This window comes from Lucilia cuprina, chromosome 4 (genome assembly GCF_022045245.1).
Source record: "Lucilia cuprina isolate Lc7/37 chromosome 4, ASM2204524v1, whole genome shotgun sequence".
Taxonomy (NCBI): Eukaryota; Metazoa; Arthropoda; class Insecta; order Diptera; family Calliphoridae; genus Lucilia; species Lucilia cuprina.
The window spans coordinates 75,269,729-75,291,459 of NC_060952.1; positions in this window are offsets into that span (position 1 = coordinate 75,269,729).

Consider the following 21,731-nt stretch of genomic DNA (forward strand, 5'->3'; position numbering starts at 1 on the left):
ATTTAATAAAAAATTCTCCAAAAGATCTTATATATTTAATTCTTCCTGTATTAGAGTCATACTGTTAATATTTGTAGAAATATTTGTGTTAAGACGCAGAAAAATCGTTAAAATATTATGTTAAACAATACCCTGCAGTATGGTAGTGGATCACCCGCCTTATACCAATAGCTATTCATAGCTAAATGTTTTAGGCGATCACCTTTAGAAACTAATACGATACATTTCTTCAATACCAAATGCATAACTAACTCGTCAATTGATTACTTTCATGTAGTTAAGTAACTACTTAATAAGATACAGTAGAGTGGACAAAGTTTATAATATCTCTTCTTTAGATTACCTAGGGATACTTAAGTGACAATTTACTTCTCCTTAGCATTACTTAGTTACACGACAACAACTTTTAGCAAAATATTGTTAAATCAGCAAATCTGCTTGGGTTGTTGTAGAGCAGCAGAGACATTATTACCCAACATACCTGTAGACAAAAACAAAACAAAAAAATACTTAATGCATATACTCAGACCAAGACTCAGTGTTGTAATACAAATATTACAACAACATGATGGCGAGAATGAGAACACTGAACACTAAACATTCTGACAGAAATTATATTTTATTATTTTTATGTGCAAATAAAACTCGAACAGAAAAAAAGAATGAGGCAAACAAAACCATGTCAGTTTGACTCACATTCATCTGACTAACATTCCGTCACTCAGACAGTCAGCCAGCCAGCCAGCCAGCCAGTGAGTTAGACCCCGGCCAACCTTTGTTATGTTGAAAAATGTTATAAATGTGTATTACCGAGTGGGTGTGGGTATGTTTTCCATTCATTTATTCACATATGTGCGAATGAATGTTTATGTTTTGTTTAAATTTTCATGTTCGTTGCTTCAAAAAATGTTTCATTCTTTCTTGTTGTTGTTCTTGTTCTGTGTACTTAAAAAAAAACAACAACAACAATATTTTGTTGTGCTCGATTTTAGTTTTTAATGTATTTTATACGTCGTTGTTGTTGATGATGATGATGACGACGACTGTGAGTACATTTTACTTGCTTGTTGTTTGCAAATGTAGTTGTTGTTGTTGTTTTTGCTGTTTTTCACTGTTCAGAGTTCTATGTTCAGAATTTCAGTTGGGTATTCATATAACATTCATTTGTGCCAAAGCAACAAAACACACATATTTTGCAATAATTTGCCGTATACAATTTACACTTAGAGAAATTAAACGATGATAATAATGGGCAATTTCGTATTGATGTTATTTAAAGTTTTCATGTAATCTGGGCTAGTCTACTTCAATATCCAAGAATCCATATAACATGACATCACTGCAGAGATACAAATTTTTTTCAATTTGCAATAAGAATTTAAAATTTTTATCAGCGGCTGCGTTTAAGCCGGCTTAGCTTTTGAGCCCAAAAGAAGTCGGCGGCGGCGTGACTTGCAAAATATGACCGGCGGCCAGCCGCCGCCGATTTGAACCGTTTCGGCTTGTATCTCTGCATTATTGATTAATTCGAAAATTTGAGCAAATTCTATAATTGTTATTCTAAGGAGTTCAAGAGAATCGGCCTTGAATGGTTTTTGGTTTTATAGAGTTTGACATTTTTGAGATTTTAATGACCAAAAGCTTTTGGAATGACTACACCTTATAATCGATTCGCCTTGTTTAAGTCAATTCTAGAGCAACTATAAAAAAAACGTATAATTTCTCTAAAAATCGGCTTGGATGTGATCTTCTAAGAATTTAGCATGGGTAGCTTAAGCGTTCTAAAATATCTATTTTTTTTATTACCTTCCATAAATATGCCTTGATAGATCATAGTTTTTTCAAACTTTAAACTTTTTTCGTTCACTAACTTTTTGACTTGAAAAAAGTGCCCCTGTTTCGAAATTTTTTGTTGGAATTTTGTAAACAATAAACAGCTGTTGCATACAAAATCAACTATTGGTAATAGATTGTTTACAGCAAGTTTAAAGGAACAAAAATTGCACTTCTATTTTTATTTATACATTTTAATTAAATTAATTATTATAAATTTTTATAAATGTTTCATCTATTCGTAATTGTAATCTAATTATTTTATTTTTTTTTCTTCTTTTGCAGGTAATAATTTATTTTTCAAATATTGATTTCATTACAATAATATCAAGTTTCAAAATGCTTCAACAATTTGGTATGTAAAACTTTAATTAATTTTTCAATTTCATTAGATTTAGGTAAAATCTCGGAAGTGTTTAAAAAATTCCTTTTTGAAAGAATCGATTTTTCAAAATTAACATCAAAACTGGTGTCTATTTACATAACTTTTTCGTTTCGAAACGAAACTTCTGTATTGAACTGGTGTTTTAAACTTTTTTTCAATATTTTCATTTTCAATATGAATATAAGAGTTAAATTCAGTTAAAGAATGAATTTTTCAATCTCATTTCATAATATTTTAGCTTTCGTACTAACGGTAACTTCTTAATCGATTTGGCAACTCTTATAAATGGAGTTAAACTTAAAATATAAAAAAGACTATTGAAAAAATACAAGCCGATGCAAATAATCTTTGGCGGCAGCTTTACCATTTTTAATCGGCGGTGTCTGTCTATTATTTTCAATTTCAGTATAAGAGTGAAATCCAGTTAAAGAATGAATTTTTCAATCACATTTCATAAAATGTTAGTTCTCATAACAACGCAGAACGTTAGTTAGTTTGTCGTTCGGTACTTTTTTGTTTAATATTTTCATTTTATATGATTCTCTGTTGGGAATACGTATAAGAAGGAAAAAATAATAATAATAATGACTGAACAGCTTGAATTGAACAGAAAAAAACACACACACACTCTAGCAAATTTAACATTTTAATATTCGTTTTTATTTCTGTGTGTTTTTCGCTTGTATAGCGAATGAGTCGGTATTTGGTATTTTTTATATTCATTTTAGTTTTTTGCAATCTACAGCAAGCAATTTTTATTCTGAGAACTCACAGCAAAAATAATAAAAAAGAGTAATGAGAAAAAAAACCACTACGAATCGTGTGAGACTAACGAAACGTAGGACGACAATGACGATGACTGTAAAAACAAATAAATAAAAAAAAATAAAAATAAAAACGAACCAAAATTTATCAAACAAAAAAATACAATTGTTCTGAGTTGTATATGCAAACAGAGACGACACTCAGTAAAAATGATGATGACTGCTTTGAATTTTATTTATTTTTTTTTTTTTTTGCAAAATCCAGCACTTAGTTTTTGTTAAAGAAAGAAACAAAAACAAATATTCATGTGACAGTTGTTTAACTTGCTAAAAGTCGTTTGACGTTTAATTCTACTAAACGATGTTTGGTTGTTAGTTAATGTTGTTCCATACAAAAAATGAATATAAAAACTCTTAATAATGACAATAACATAAAGTTGTTTTCCTCAGCAGCAGCAGCAACTTTGAGACTATAAAAAACATTCATAACCAGAAGCTTTTAGATTTTGAACAGCAGCAGCAACAACAACGACTTTTTCTCAAGTCTTACACAAGAAATCTACAAAAAATAACGTGTAAATTGTGATTATTCTAAAAAAAGTATCTTTACTAAACTGCCAGCTTAAAAACATGCTGTTTGGGTATTTTTTTGTTGTTATTGTTGTTGTTTTTGTTGGTTGGTTTAAACAGCAAAACAAAAATTTTACGGTCATAAAATATATTTGCAAATTTAAATGTGGATTTCTTCCATAAAATAAATGCACAGTGGGTTGTGAAAAAATTATTTTTGTGTAAATTCTTTTTTTTTTACAAAACTTTTTAAAATTATTTAAAGAATTTTTATTTCAAAATTAAAATCTAATTTAACATTTTTTGTATTCTTCTAACCCACTGTGCGACAACAGCTCTTAACTGTCTATTCTTGTTCTACATTTTTAGCATTTTTATTTAAATTATAGCTACCAGTATGTAATAACTACAATATCTAAACAAGCAGTATGTTCAGTGCAAGTGCTAAGAATGTACTTAAGTAAATAAAGTATGTTCAGTGTTGTAACATATTTATTTTGACATTTATGCATAAAAACAAACATAAACATTTTATATTAATAGAATCCTCTACCTTTTTTTTGTTTTACTCAATTTATTACAACTTTATTTTATAGTTATTTTATTTTTTAACAACTTTTTCTGAATCCTATTGTTGTTGTTTATTATAACAAACACTCGGCTAAACACAAACAAAAGGTTGAAAAGTTCAATTTGTGTTTTTTTTTCTGTTTAGCGTATTCTCTCTCTCTATATTAATACAATATTTTTGTATGTTATTGCTGCTGCTGTTGTTGTTGATTTTTATTATTGACAATTTTATACATGTGTTTATAATGATGTTGACGGCTGGCAATGTATGACATTGTTGTCATTGTTATTGTTTTTGTTTCTGCTTGTTGTTGCCAGAAATAATGATTGCAATCATCAACGCTACTCAACTGAAATGAAATTAAATTGGAAAGGTTTTTTTCTTTGTGGAAAATATTATGTTTTTTTTATAAATATTTATTAATGTTGTATTTGTGAGTATAAACATATTAATTTTAATGTGTTGACAATCCCAAAGGCTTCATTTTACAGTTGTATTTGGCATTCTCTCTTGCTCTCTGTGTTGTTTTCTTTCTCGCCTTTCACAAACAAATAATAAGTTGAAATTAGTGTGAAAATATTGGGTATTGTTGATTGATAAATTATTATCAATTAATTTTAAATGAAATGTTGAAAAAAAAATTGTACAATTTGTAACATGTCTTGTAGTAAAAAAAAGGTACTTAAATTGATGATCCTACTCCATTATGTTAAAATTAATGTTGCTTTTGCTGAGAGATCTTGCCATTCTACAATATTTGCCAGATTATGTATTAAATAGCGTAAAAAAGTTAAAACTATGAATTAAAAGTAAATAATTTTAAATATTTTCTTTATAAAAAAATGAATTTATTTTTAATTTCCTCTCAAAGTTTGAAAAAAAAAATAAAATAATATTTCATTGTAAAGTTAAACTTTATTATTATTATTTTCTGCCTTAGATGTGACAACATTTATTGCTGTATGTAATTGTCGTTGTTGTTGTTTTTGTTATATATGGGTCTTTTAAAATGATTGCCTCATTCTTACCAGCCTAAAAAAAGTTATTGTATGTTTGTAGGCAACATATAAAAACCCCGGCAAAATATTAGCTGATTGCTGTTGTTGCTGCTGCCAATGGGATGTTGCATGATATAGACGACAGCATAAACCTATAAAATCGTATTTTATTATGTGTGTCGGCAATACCTCTGGTGCCACATAGTTAAAAACAGCGCACCAGTAGAGAGTATTTTTGTTGTTAATGATGATTGCAGCCGATGAGTATTAGAAAAAATGTCTAGTAATCAACAAACACTAAAGCAAGCAATAACATCATTATTACATTCCACATAATAATGATGTTGTTAACTGGTCATTTGAATCATGTTGATATTTCAACTCAATTTCAGTTTAGTTAAGTTTAGTTCATAGTTAAATTGCTGTTTTGTTTTTTCTTGTTCTGTTTTGTGATTTTTCTAGTTTACAATGTTTTTGTCGTAGTTAGTAATAGTTTTGTTAGTCTTAGTTATTCTAATAGACTTGGACTTTGCTGTTGACTATTTGCCGTTATGGTTAATGATTGTAAAGTTTAGAATATTTAATCTTTATTTGTTGTATTTAAAAGACTTTCCTCTTTCCTATATTTTGCAAATCATTGTTTTCTTTTACTCAATGATTTCGTGGACCCTAATTTTGCGGCAATCGAACCTACAAATCGTGTAGAATAGACTTCTATTTTAAGTCTATTCTAATTCTTTTTTATTATAAAATCTTTTCGAATTATCGAAGTCTATTTAATTCGATGTATTTTCTATATAACATGACCCTAATTTTTTTCGAAATTCGCCTTCGATTCTATATTATTTTGACAGAATTGTTTTCATATGAAATTTTTCAACAAGGTTACCATATGCTCAATGTTTGCTTAACAATATCTCTCAATCTGGCTACTCTTAGTGCAGGTACTAAAGAAAAATTACAGAAATAATCGATAACATTCATTAAAAGTTTCATTATTAGTGCGTTGAGAGACAGCTATTTGGGCATATTATGTGCTGCTATTATCCACGTACTGATATCATAAATTTCTTTATCCCATAATAAATTTCACCTGCCGTGGGATAAATTCGTGATATTTTTTATACATTGTCGATTGTGAGTGGTTGTGAATGGCTCAAATCCACGGTAACTTTCTTTCGGCTCTAAAGCTAAGCCGGCTTAAACGTAGCCGCTGATAAAGATCGGAAAATAATTTCACCAATTAAAACGGAGTGGCCGCCCGCTATTTTCTATAATAAACCGCCGCCGCTGATAATTTTGCAACGGCTTGTATCTCAAATCCACGGTAGCTTTTTTTCGGCTCAAAAGCTAAGCCGGCATAAACGTAGCCGCTGATAAAGATTGGAATAGCACATGTTTTTCGGAAAATGATTACACCAATTACAACGGAGTAGCCGCCGCCCGCTATTTTCTATAATAAACCGCCGGCGCCGATCATTTTGCAACGGCTTGTATCTCTGATATAGACATTGAAATCACTCAATTTGACCAATGTCATTCGCTTTCATAAGATTATTCGAACAAAAATAAACACTCATTAATAACTAAACTCCCTACAAGTAGTTAATGTGGTAACCACTTTAATATAATTTAAAACTTAATAATATTTATAGTTTGCTAACGTGATTTTTTTTGGGACTTATAATTACAATTCTCCCTCTTATTATTGTTAAACTACATTTATTGAAAGCTTTTCCTCTCTACATATGACAGACACAGATATCTGGTAGTTAATATTACTACTGCTGCTGTTGTTGAGAAACTTAACTTCCTTCGATTACCAGAAATATGTGCGTTAGTTAATCAGTTTGTAAGTAAGTTTGATGATGATAATAATAATGACGACGACGAAGACTTTGACTATGATGGCAAAGTTTGCTTAAGGTTGGAGGTTGGTTGGTTTGGGGGTAATAGACATTTTTTATGAGATTTTCTTTTTTACTCTTATATATAGTAGAGTACCAAACATAATTTCAGTTGCTGTGACTGAATGCCTGCCTGCCTGGCTAGAGCTGGGTGCTCTATTACTGTTAGTTGCTGGTTCGGTTGCCTGTATAAAACTCATTCATTTGGATTTGGCGGCAAAAAAAATGTAATATAAAATCTAGCAAGAAAAAAATGCACAAGTTAAAAGAAACAACGTACGTTTGCTATAGAGAAGCCAAAGCACATAACCAAGTTATGAAAAGAAAAAAAATGTTCATGGAATGAACAATTTAAAACGTACAGAAACAGATAGATAGACAGACAGACAGACGGACGGACAAACAGAGGGATTTAACAAACATATAAACTTGTATAGAAATTTAACTGCTATGAGTATGACGACGAACGACTACAGCAACTATTTTTACGTTCATGTGTTGTTTTCTGAAAACAAACGACCAACCAGCTCATACACAAAAATCCCCAATACAACGTTGTGTTGTCGTAACATTTTAGTATTTTTTTTCCACTGCTCACAGAGTACTTATGCCTGGCCTGCCTGACTGCCGTTGTTGTTTCTGTTTGTTCTCTGTTGTTTTGTGAGCTCGTAAGTTGTTTTTTCTACAAGCATTTTTAGTTCGGTCGCTAAATTCACTTGCCTCCCGTACACCATTGAGACGAATCAGTCAGTCATTCAGTTTGGATGGCAAGTAAGTAAGCAAGCAAGCAAGCAAACAACCAAACCATTAAACACAACAGCCTGACTGACTAACTGGCGGACTAGCAAGGCAGGCAGTCAGTTATTGAGCCAAAGAACGTTTGAACACAACGAACGATGTGAGCGAATATACGTATGAACCAACCAAACTGCCAGCCAGCCAACTTAACAAACAAGTAAAATAAGTACAAAACACAGTCAGCAGTTGTAGTCATCATCATCAGCAGAGACCCAGAGCCAAAGCTAATGCTATAATTTCAGTTCTGAAAAGAATGTGTTCTTAACTGATATTTTAAAATGTCTCTTAAAAGAAGAGTTTGGTAAAGGAAACACTACTTGCTTGGTCCCGGAAATCCAGGAAGCCCCAATGTCTAAGACTTTATTGGTGCTTTATCGCTTTATTTCATGTATGATTTGGACAATTTTTGCATAAAGGGGGTGAATTGAATTATTGAATTTCAGGGACCATTTAACATCGCTAAAACAGCTATCATCCTATGGGGATTCCGATTGTTATTCAACTTTCCAAAGAAAACTCCGAGAGCTCACTGTTGTCAAGAATAGTGTTTGATATTACCACTCTAAAATCGGAACTGTCATTCTTTGTGGATACATTGCCTGTTCGAAAATAAGAGTTGCATGCTTTCTGAACTTGAAGCTCTGCAATTATGTTTGGTAGCGAAGCCGCCGAGTTCAATTTGCTAAAGTACTCTAACTGTATAAGAGATCCAAGCTTAGTCAACTCCAATACAGGGTGACAGTTAATTCTTATTCAATAATCAGAGAAGAGTTAGCCATTAAAGTTGGAGATAAAAGAATCAATCGTTAGGGCAATCAAACCACTTTTGATATAGCAGTAACATCTCAAAATACTAGCCATCATTATAGTAATTTTTGCAATTTGAATGAATGTGCTTGGTCTATGAGAAATAACTCAAATATTCAATATTTTAGGAAAGTTCATCTTCAAACGCGATTCCCCCAAAGTTCTCCAAAGAGGGAGTAGAAAAGTCTGTCTATTTCATTTATATAATAAAGGAGACATAAACGCTTTAATAAAATCTTATCGCGGTCAATTTCGGTCAACTGACAAACAAGCGTTTAACGTTATAAAATGTGTACACAAAATAACAGATTTATGGGGCCTGGAGTCATAGAAATTTGGGTCTCTTTAATTTTTTTTGGAAAATTAATGTCGAAGTTTCAATAATCCTCACACTAGTTACTTCACCTTGGTATTTAACTTAAAAATTCGCTTTCGAATTAATTTTGACAGAAATGCTTTTATTTTAACATTCTCCACAAGGGGTTACCATATGTTCAATGTTTACTTTTGCAGTCCTCTTTAATCTGACATCTATTAGTGCAGGCACTAAAGTTATAACAGAAGTATGTAATCGATAACATTCATTAAAAGTTCTGTTTTGCCATACACCATCAGTTTTATACAATATTTTTCTATATATTTTTATGTATAGTATGATTGTTTTTAATGTTGTTGCTGTTGTTTTCACTTCTACATCTAGTAGAGTAGACGTTTTTTGTTCCTCTGTACAATAAACGTAAAATACAACAACGACAACGATAGCAGCAACAATAATAAGTTTTTGCCTCAACCATTTTGCGCCTTAATGATGAAATGAAACGAGTCAGGCTCTGAATTTGTGTTGTTGCAAATCGTTCGTTTGGTTACTGCTTGAGCTGCTGCTGCTGATGTTGTTTTTCATTTCATGTTCATGTAGCTCTTGTGTATTTAAGTTTTTTTTACGTTTTTTGTTTTATTATTAGTGCTTTTTATTCTGTTTGCTAAAATATACAATAAGTTTTTTTTTCGTTTTGCTGGCTGTTGGTATTTCTGAGCTTTTGGCATTCCCTGGTGCCATTTAAACTTAGTTCTACGTTTTCAATTTTTTTTGTTTCGAATTCATAAGAATGTTTTTTTTTTCTTTATGGTTTTACTAAATGTTCTGGGTTGCTTGGTTTTTTCTAATGTTTTTAAGCGAAAATTTGTTCAAGTATCTGCAGTTAGGAAAGGAAATTTCAGTTGTTGGAAGAAAGAAGTGAGCAAGCAGGAGGAGGGCTACCAAACGAACCCAGTTATACAAATAGAAAAATACTATTAGTCAATTTTCCTTTGGCAAACCAAGGAACATAGACCGTTTAGTCGAAGTTATGTTTAGGCTCTTCAGTTTCGTAGGTATTACCTAATCAGTTTTTTTTTTTTTTTTTTTGATTATTTTCTTTCCTCTTGAATGTATGTTAGTTATCTTAAACAAAATCGTTTCCTTTTTTGCTACAGATTACTTGTGAGGTAAAAGCGCCACCATATTGAAGGAGTAGTTAGAGTGTATATAAGTTTTTAGGTTTAAATATACTTTATGTGAAGTTTTCATTTATGTTTTTGGCGCGCAAATAATAAATTTTTTCTTGTCATTCTTTAAAATTTACATTTCCAACCATAATCTGTTTTGTGCAAAATATTAGTTTGAAGATTTTTTTTTAAGTTTTTTTTATGGCTGTTTAAAATTATTAGAAATAGTTATAGTTGGTTAGTTATTTATGTTTCATAAAAATATTTGATTTCTTTTTGTAGAATTTGTATTATTCTTGTTCTTGTTTTAATCATCCTGTTCATAAAGTTATCCTTTTTTTATAAAATTTAAATGATCTACAAAAACAGCTGCAAATAAATAAAAAATAGTTTTGTACAAAAATTGACAACACTTGTCAGTGTTTTGACAACCATTTTAATTGATTCTTAATGTTACCGGACTTTATAAAATGTAAGTGAAGCTGCCACACTACTTAGGGCGGGTTTTACTGATAATTCTTTTGTTAAACCGAGTTTTATATATGTTTCGTGTTTTTCAGTTATCAGTAAAGTTACTTATTATCTTAGTTTAACTGAGTGTAATTGGCCAATAAAACTCAAGTTATAAGTGAGAAAACATAATTAACAAAAACAATAAAACAATGATTTCGGAAGAACAGAAACTTAATATTTTAAGTAAATTGCAATTATCTGATTTATTTTGTTTTATTTATTATTGTTTAAAATGTTTATTTAACATTTTTCCAAAATTTTCCATTTCACAAAAGTATTGTTTACAAAAAACAACTGTTCATTGTTTATGTTTTTGAGTGAAAACTTGGCAATACTAACAAATTTAACTGAGCTTAAATCTAAAACTGCAAAATGCAATTATCGGTTAAAGTCCGCCCAAATTTGTTCCGAGTTTAATCTAACAGCAAGTTAAGCCTAGTTTAACTGATAAGTAAGAAACCCGCCCTTAGAGTAGGAAAACCTAAAAAAGGAATAATTACTAACTGTCGGTTCGCACAGGAAAACTTTTGTGTGTGTGTGTGTGAAAGAAATATCAACCATCTCTTTCTCTCACATACAAAATCAAAAGTTCACCAAAAAAAGTTTCCCTGTGAGACGGGTACTAAACGGACCAACCGATTTTAATAACATCTCACAAGTATAGAGAGAAAGTTCTTGTTTTACAATTTGGAACTCCGACACTTATTGAAAGCGGTTCAAATGGCAACCAAAGAAGGGCACCTAAAGTTTCGTTCCCACGACAATTGGATTTTCACTCCGGCACGACCCGAGTCATACTCTGCCAGGAAGGAACTATCGGCCACAGTGGAACTGTTACAACAACAACCTAAAGTTTGCAACGATTAAAAACATTCGGGCTTCTTTAATGGTAAATGTTTAAAAAGTTTATGCAGAAGTTAACAACATTTATGAGAGTTGTAACAATAATTACAATTGTTTTTTAAGGTTGCCGGACTTTGTAAAACATTAAAAAAAGATGCCCCACTGCTGTGTATAAAAGGAAAAGATCGAAAGAATATAAATATATCTATAATTTTTAAACGGTTAGTACGATTTTGAGAAAATGGCACCTGTCTAGACAGAAAGTGTTGCCAACATATTTAGAACTTCTAAACTTATCAAAAACTGTTGCAGAAGTAAACAATCGAATTCTTGAAGATATTATCGATTTAAAAGAATGAGAAAACGAATCAGCTCTTGAAATGGAAGTCACTCGAATTTTAAGTAAAATAAGTAATAAGTTTGACAGCGTCTGTTTTGTGAAAATGCTGTTCCCCTTCATTTAGTATTTGACATCCTCTATACACAATCAGCTGTTAAAAACACTACACCTTGTACAGATCCATCTTTTTCTTATCGAAAACTGACAAATTTGATTAACAAACCTTTATTTGTCTTGTGTTAAACTTAAACACTAATTTTTCTACCTAAAAATATCTTAATTTAAAACATATAAAACATTTTTTTTAGTTTTACGTTAAAAACAAAAGATAAGATAGAATCCAACCGAAGCAATTACAAACAAGAAACAAAAGTTAACGATGCCATGATGTCTGTGGATAATTTCTTTTGCCATATATAGTATTTATATGTATAAAACAAATTCAATATAAAGTCTTTAGTCTTCTGTGAAACACATCCTTCCTTTGGGTTCTTTTTTTTACAATTTTTCTTCTTTATTCTACTTATTTATGTTGCTGCAGTTTACCAATGCTGAAGTCAAAGTATTGTATGTAACTTTATAGCTAAGAAAAGGAAGTGGAAATAATAAAACTTGCAAAATGCAAAAAAAAAATGCAAAAAATAAAAGGAGGACATGTGGCATAATATTCATTCATGCATTTTCCGCGTATATTTGTTGAATCTATAGCATTTTTTTAAAAATAGCAAAAAAAAAAAAAACATTGAGAAAAAAATACTAAACCTATTTCCATTTGCTGTTTGCAGTCTCTAACAACCATGTGGTTTGAAATTCCTTTTAGTATCTTTAAGGGATTTTAGAATATGCATAAACTGTTCTTTTTAATCCTTTAACACTTGTTGTTTTTGCTTTAACTTGTAAAACATTGTATAAATATCCTTTTCTTAATGGTTTATTTTATTTTGTAGGTCTTTTTAAGTATTTTCCCCCCGCTAAATAAGGAATCATAAAAATAACCATAAAATCATACATAGTTGTGGTCTTTCTAACTTGTTTTCTAATGTTATTAATATGTACGTGCTTGCATACTATCTTTCGCAGGAAGACACGTTCAAACATTGTAACATTTTTTGGTCACAGCAGTAAATACCTAAAAAGAGTATTAAAATGGGAGCAAAGTCATGATAACTTTACTTGTTTACCTTAAAATAAGTGTTGCCAACTTTAGAAAACAAAATGCAGCTATGTAGGCAAAAGTTATATGTTAAATTTGCTTTTTATTAACAACTCCAAAAAAATTATAAAATAATTTTATTTATATATATTTATTAAATTAAACTTGAACAAAAAATAGTTTGCATGTTTTATTCTCACCGCTAAATTGTCACTACAGTCATATGTATGAATATTTATGAGGTAATAGTAATAGTTGTACTAGTGTCACTGCTAACGAAGTGGTAACACCAGTAGTTCAAACTACAATTCCCAAGACAATCTCCTGCTTGGTTTTTTTTTGTTATTCTCATTTCGCAACGTCCACTTCTATTTCATTTTCTTTGTTCAATATACATTTGTATAAAAAAAACAGCAACAATGTTGCATTTACTGCTTTTGTAATATTTATTCTTGCCTGGCTGGCGTTTAAAGATAATAATGATAAAAGTGGTTAAATGACTTACTTACTAAAGTTTATACTACTACATAATCCTTTGCAAAAGGAAGCTCAAAAAATATTTCAGAGTCTAAGGAGAATTTTATGGAAAATGTTAACTTTTTGTATGTAAAATTTGTATTTTATTATAAATATTAAATAAGACAGTAGAACTTTTTGCAATTTTATTAAAAAATTAAAATTTTATTGGAAATAACTTAAAATTTTCCAATTATTTATTAATTTTAATCAATAATTAATGATTCGACATCTCTGTTATACACTGCCGAATAAGATAAAGAAAAAATGTCAACAAACTACAGCTGTGTAGTGTAAATTTGCCCTAATGATATGGCATCTCTGTTTTACAGTGCCAAATGAGAACGATGAAAATGTAAACAAATCACAACTGTCTAAATGTTTAATATAATTTCAGTTGCATAAGTGGAAACTGTTGTAGAGCAGAGATTAAGTCGGCGGCGGTTTATTATAGAAAATATCGGCGGCGGCTAAATTGTCGGCTCAATTTGTGTGGCAACTCTTTTGAATTTGCAGTAATGTTTTGACACCTAATTTTTAAACATTTTTCAACACTGGTTACTCAAAATTAGAGATGTATTTTAAATTTGCCAAATTTCACAAATTATCTTGAAAATTGCGACCTGCACAGCATAATCGACTTAGAAAGTGTTTTTGAACCGATTAGTAAGTACTTTAAGGTCAGTGTAGGTCCAATATTTTTGGGTTTTACAAACATCAATACAAACGTCACTACAGTCATCACATGACGTTATATTATTGTTGCAAATCAAAAGAATCATTGGCATTTTATTACTGTTAATTTAACCCTAAAATGGTGTTAAATTTAACAAACATTTAAGCACATATAAAGGCTTGATCTTGAATAAAATTCAAGCAATAATTTTAACATTCTAAAGAACAATATGTTAAATTGTAAAAGTTAATGTTGTACAACTTTAAAGATTAAAAACAACTAAAATATTTATGTTAATAAAAGGGCAAAAATATTTAAAGCGTTTTTAAAAAGTAATTTATTTGTATTTACAAATTTTTCTAAATAAACACAAAAAAGTCAATAAACAAAAATTTACATTAAACCCTGACTCTCTTTTAAGGCAACCAGCCAGCCAGTCCAGTCTGTCATTCATTATATTCATTTATCACCGAAAAAAACTCATAACGAAATCAAAAACCAAACCTTTCTTATAAATATTATAAAAAGGTCTTTTTTCTTGCTTACAAGCAACCCAAACCCAACCAACTTAAACATCCACATCGAGTCATCTATCTATCTAAATATCTAACAAACCTCAAACCAACCAACAACCGACCATTCATCTTTAAGTATGATATAAAAATTTATCAAAATACGAAGACAAATAACCGCATTAAAAATCATATACAACAGCAACAACATAAGTGGACCTTGTTGTCAAACTAAAGCTACAAAAAATATGTATAGAAGGAAAGAATAAAATATCCAAAAGAAAACAACAACAGTAACTACAATAATCTTTTGCGCGCCAAAAAATAAATAAAATATAAAAAAGTTAAGTTATTGAGGTTGACTTTGCTCCACACAGACCTACAAAAAACCCAATATAATAAACGGCCAAACAGTCAAGATGAAGCAATACACTCTACTCTACCCTACTCTACACTCACTTATACGTTCGTTAACGTTAATGTAATGTACAACGTTGAAAATAAAATATACGAAAAAACACTTAAGTGAAATACCTAAAAAAATAATGAAATGAGAAAAAAAAAATACCAGCAGTATTAAAACCCGGTTAAGACACAGCAGTTTTTTTGTTCACTTTTAACAAGCACCACTTGTATCACATCATTACAAGAGAAATAAAAAAAAACTTGTATACAAACACACACAGTACTGCAGCAGCAGTAGTTGGGCCAGAAGATCAAAAAAAGTACTGGCCAGACTCATTTGAAAACTCTTAACCGTTTCAGTTTTCATAAATTTAACCATTTAAATGCTTTTCTTTAAAAATTATTAGATTTTAAGGTTGAGATTTTAAATTTTACTAATTTTGCCATAATTTATAGTTGAATATCATATAAATCTGTTTCTATTACTAAGAAATACAACCCTGTCACTTTACTTTTAACCATCACTAATTTTGGATTGTTTTTAACGTTTCTCAACACTGGCCTGAGAACATTATTGCTTTAAATTTCTTGTTTGATAGCCATCATCTCAAAATAGGGAACAACTTGCGTTTGTTTTCAACAGAAGTGCGTCTCACTGTCATTAATTTAATGAATTACTTTTTATACATGTTTTCAAGTTTAACTACTTCTTTTTACCTCAGAGTGAGGTTGTGTATATAATTGGTGCAGACCAAATAATACTCCGAATATAGCATGGTGGGGATCATTTAAACTTAATTTTATAGGTGAAGACTATATACAACTTAGTTTCATCAAAAGTTTTATATCTGGTCTTATGGAATTCACTGGTCACAAACCAAATGAAGGCTCGGTCGCAGCACCAGGAGAAAAGACCTTTTTGATGCTAGAAAGAATGTTCATTTCCCTAGAACATTCTCCTCATCATATGACTCAACCCAGTGCATTTCATAACCTCTTAAATTGACCCATTAACACATTCACAGTCGATGGAAACCAAATACCGACTGTAAACTACCCAAAGATTTTGTGGGTTACCTTTGACAGCCTGTTACATCCTCTGCACATGCCACTGCAATTACGCACAGATTGAGAAGTAGAAACAAGGCCTTCAAAGCGTTAGTCGGCAGCACTTGGGGAATGGACAAAGAAACCTTGATGGCTACCTATAAAACAATTGGTCGGTCAGTGGTCTCCCTCGTGGAGAAATATTCAAAGCTGCCAAAATGCTGCCCCAAGAACTGTAACGGGCTGCGAGCAAATAACCTCAGAGCACCAACTACACGAGGAAACGAAGATTCTCAAAGTCAAGGAACATAATATCATGCTGACAAAACCGTTCCTTCTAGAATGTCTCCGGAGGACCAACTTCAACATCACACAGTTGGATGCTCCCCCGAGGCATGTCAGGAAGGGCCTTCGTGTATACGAGGAGAGCATACGAAGGTATATGCAGGATCCCTTAGACCGGAATAAGTATACAGTAGCATTGAACGACTTTCATAGAGACATCATTATCGCCCAACGCCTATAGCAGAAATTGAGAAGAATCTGCCGTGGAAATCAAGAGATGCTCTGGCACATCTGAGATCGGGTTAGAGCAGCAGGCTCAATACTAACTGGTCCCGCATAGACCGTGCCGTTCCCAATATATGCCCGAGTGTGGACAGCCCACCCTACTTCACTTAGCCCAATGGATTTAAGAACTAACCCTATTGAAGTAACCCAATTTGTTGGTGTGGACCTAAATTCAGAACCCATACTACTGAGATCTCGCCAACCTAAATAACTGAACACATAAATACTTTATAAGTACTTATGTGGGACTAAATAGTCAGACTGAAGACAAAAGCTTTAATATCTAAAACTTATAAAATGTGATAATTAGTGGTTCTTTGGTTAATAAAGGAAAGTTTTACAGAATTTTTTTGTAGAAATATCAAACTAGGTTTCAATGTACGTAAAAACATTGACAATTTTAAGTATGATCCATCCCTGATTTATTGCAGCTATGTGTTGTTTATATGAAAAATTAAATCGTTTTGCAACACTACAACAATAATGCCAACTTAGTAATTAAAAAAAGGCTCTATATTTTTTACAAATTAATAATTGGAATAAAAATCTATTTTTTTATAGTAAATCCTTTTCTTAACCCTAAAACATTCCAAGGGTTAAATTACACATAAAAGCACAATTATGTATTTAAGTTTTCTTTTTTTTTTGCTCCTGCTCTTGCCTTTCGTTTATTTATTTTTTGAGTGAAGTGTTTTTGTTGAATTTGAAATGTTGACGATGACGACGACTATTACAATTGACTCTATATGTACAGCATAATGAACTAAATCAGCAAAAAATAAAGAGAAAAATCATAATGATGATGATAATTTTGTTGATATGAAAATATGACAATGACGTTACAAAATAACTAAAAAGGAAAGCTTCAGCATATACATACACACAAGTTGTTAGAGACCGTCAGCAGTTAAGAAACGTATCAGCAATATTTGGTTACTTGGCAACGATTTTTACATGCCTTTTGGCCAAATACAACAAGTATGATTTAATATTATATTTTAGATTGTTTTTTTTTGTAGCATTGGCATGAATAGACATCAATAATATTCAGAATAATATTGAGTTTTTATATTTTTTTTATCGAAAGTTATTATTTTTTTATTAAAAAATGTTTTGAAAATGATTTTAAATAATTTTATTTAAAGTGTTTATTGAATATTTTTACATTTAAAATCTTTTATTTCTTTTATAATTGTTTCCCTTGTGTATTTATATCTCATATTTTCTTTTATAATGGCTTTAAATATTCCTGCCTACTTATGCAAAAAAAAAATGTATGAAAAACTTTGCGGCATTTTTCCTGGTTTTTAAACAGATTAAACTCTGCCGTTTTGAGGCTTTTGAAAGTCAGGGGCATTCAAGCAAAAATGTTGAATTTACAAGAATTACTTTAAAAAAGGTGGCAGTTAAATTTTAGAAAATAATAAAACTGTAAAGCACATCTTTATTTATGCAACACATTTAATGTTATGAACTTCCAAACAACTCTTAACACGTAAAGAATATCGATGGTTGGGTTGGTCGTTTGGTCATGTTTACAAAGTGTTTAACCAGATATGGAAAGTTTGATGATATTAATCCACGTTTTCTCACACTTGAAAAGTTTCAAGATAGAATTTTCAAACTGTTTCTTTTACGGATAATTATCTGTATAATAGTTTCCTTAAGTTATCAGTATAACAGTTTATCATATAATATCATAGTGTTATATTTAAAAAATTTCTGTATAACAAATATTTCTATGAAATATTTTAAAGCAAATAATTAGTTGAAGAGTATTTTATAGAAAATTTACTGTATAACAGTTTTATGACGAAAATGTGCTCAGTATAACAATTTTTCATTAGGAAATGTTTTACATAACTGTTTATATCTTTAAATATTTAATGTATAATAGTTTTTTTTTTAAGTAAAGTTTATAAGTATAACAGTTTTCGTTAAGTTTTGTCTATAGACAAAGTAGACAATGTAGTCTATAACAGTTTCTTCATAAATAATTTCTCTCTGTATAGCAGTTATATCTATGAAATATTTACTGTATAACAGTTTTCATTTGTAAACGATAGTATTTTTTTTTAAGTTTTTTTGTAAGAAAGAAATTCTTGATATCAGTGAAATATTACTGTATAACAGTTTTCTTTGATGGATGATTATTATAACAGTTTGTTTCAAAAAATTTTCTGTATAACAGTAATATCCATTAAATTTTTAAAGTGTAATTATTTTATCTATATAAAATATTAACAGTTTTTACATAGAAAATGTTTATAACTGTTATATCTTTCAAATATATATAACAGTTTGTAAAATTTATATCTTCATATAAAAATATAAGATGTATAACTGATGTTTTCCATTAAATACTACTACTATACCAGTATAATATTATTAACTGTTATACTCTTTACAAGTTCTTAACAAAACATTCCCTGTGTAATAGTAATTCTTATTAAATGTCTTCTGTATAACAGTTGTTGTGATTATTTATATATCAAAATTAAAATTGATAATCCCAACCCTGCTTTACCACATAATATTTGTCTGTTTAACCATGTCATGTTCCGCAATTCATGTATGCGAGAACAATGAAAGTTTTTGTTGAAGACCCAACAATATCATGCATATTTAAGTAGCTAAAGAATTTAAAAGAAAAAGGATAAAGTCAGTCACCAAAAGGTAAAGGAATTTTTAAAAACATTGGAAAAGTTTAAAGTTTAGTATAAACTCAAAAGAATAATGTATTAAAACAGAAAAATCTTAAAGAATCTAAGAATAATTAACGGACAATTTACAGCTATTTCATCAACTAGTTAGCATCACTGCTAATCAACATTATAATTTCAATAACATCTCTGTGAATATCAAATTATGTCAAACACTGTTGCAAACCTATATGCATAACTAAAACGCTTAATAACTTCATAAAAATCGCTAGAAACCTTTACTCTATATTAAACAAGAATAATTAAGCTAAATTGCCAAATATTATTTAAATCTGCATATTTCAAATAATTTAAAAATTAATACCAAAATAAATCACTAAGAAAAAGCTTCTGGGAATTTTTCTATAAAACCGATTAAATATAATATTTATATATTTTTTATTTAAATGTATTTGATGTCTTTCTTTAAGCATTACTAAAGCATAATTTGATACATGTGTGCTTACATGCTTGTCTTTGAAATTATTTTTGTTGTGAATTGTATAAATTATAGTCGAAATATAAAGTTAAGTTTTAGACTTTGTAAACATAAAACAATCGTCTTGATATAACTGATTGACATTTAAAAACAACCATCATCATAGTCGTCATCATCATTCACATCAATTCAATTCTTACTACTTCATCATAAATATAGTGAGTGTTGGAATACTAAACTTCAAATGTGAATCATTTGTCTGTTGTTTTTGTTGCTGTTGTATATTTAAAGTAGTTTTTGCGTTGCTCTGATGTTGATAATGATGACTGCCAACGATAAAATACATGAGAAACAGACACCCACGTATATGGAATGAAATGAAATACTAAAATAACAAGACATGAATGGAACTGTTGGAAAAAAAGTAAATAAACTGAACAAAAAACCCCAACACGTTTCGGTATTTACGTTTGTACTATATTGCTTTATATTATGAGGGTTTTAAAAAAAGTAACTACACTATAACTTGCTATCATAACGGCTATTTAGTTTTAGATACTCTCGTATATTTTGTGTGGAAAAAAAACTACAATCATAAAGCAAAAGTTAAGGTCACTGATTTGAACCTTTGAGTATCAAATCAAATAAATAAAAACCGTAATAGGCAGTCGCGTTACGATTAAGGGAGAAATTGAGAGGAGTAGGTGTGCAATAATTGCAAGGTTCGTGGTTTTGTTGGTCATATATGTATAGCAGATCTGACTCTTTGGAGAATCATATTAAAACTCTTATTAAGAGTTAATTAATTCATTTTTCCTTCTTCTGTGAGAGATGACAATCTTCACTTCCTTACCGATCTGTAGAGCTTAACGTTGACAGTCAATTTAGAACAGTTATGGTTCTATAATGCAGCTTGACCTTAATTCACAGCAATTTTTATGTTAATATTGTTCAATAGAAGGATTTAAGATATAATATCTTGCAATCAATCTTGCAATCAATTTAAGATCTTAATCTTGTTTTCCAACTTTTAACCCTGGAAGATCGCTTCTTAAGTTAATATTGTTCGCTGACAAAACACTCATCAAACTGCTATTAGATCCGAAAGCATCACAAATTAAAAAAGTAATAGAAGAATAAAAGTAAAGATTGTTAAAAGTTTTCAATGGACTTAGCGTCTGTAATATGCCACATGCTCTGAAAAGCTCTAAAGTATTTAAACTGAACGCTCTGAAGAGCTCTAAAGTATATAAACTGAACCATGGAAGGTAGCTTCTAAAGTTATCATGCTATTGTCAAAAGTTTTCGATGGATTTGGCGTCTGTTATAGAACACATAGTCTGAAAAGCTCTAAAATATATTAACAAAAGACATTTTGCTGGAAAACTGACCAATTGTTATATGAAGAACACAGCTGGAGTTTAAAAGCGGAATTTCCAAAGTCATAAGAATGATTTGACATCAAGATGACAGCTTAACAGTGTGATCTCCAAAGGACCATTAAAAGTTTTAATTAAACTATAAAAATTTTCAATATCGGAACAAGTTTATAGAAAAAATATTCTGAAATCGTACAAATGGTTTGGCATTAAAACATCTTCTATACAGTGTATCATCAAAGACTATCAATATCGAGAGAATCGTCCCAGACCTATAGAGATAATCAATATTAATTGATATTAATTAGAATTAATAAAAGATCATTTGCTGGAAAACTGACCAATTGTTATATGAAGAACACAGCTGGAGTTTAAAAGCGAAATTTCCAAAGTCATAATAATGATTTGACATTAAGATGACAGCTTAACAGAGTGATCTCCAAAGATCCATGAAAAGTTTTATTTAAACTATAGAGATTTTCAATATCGGAACAAGTTTATAGAAAAAATATTCCGAA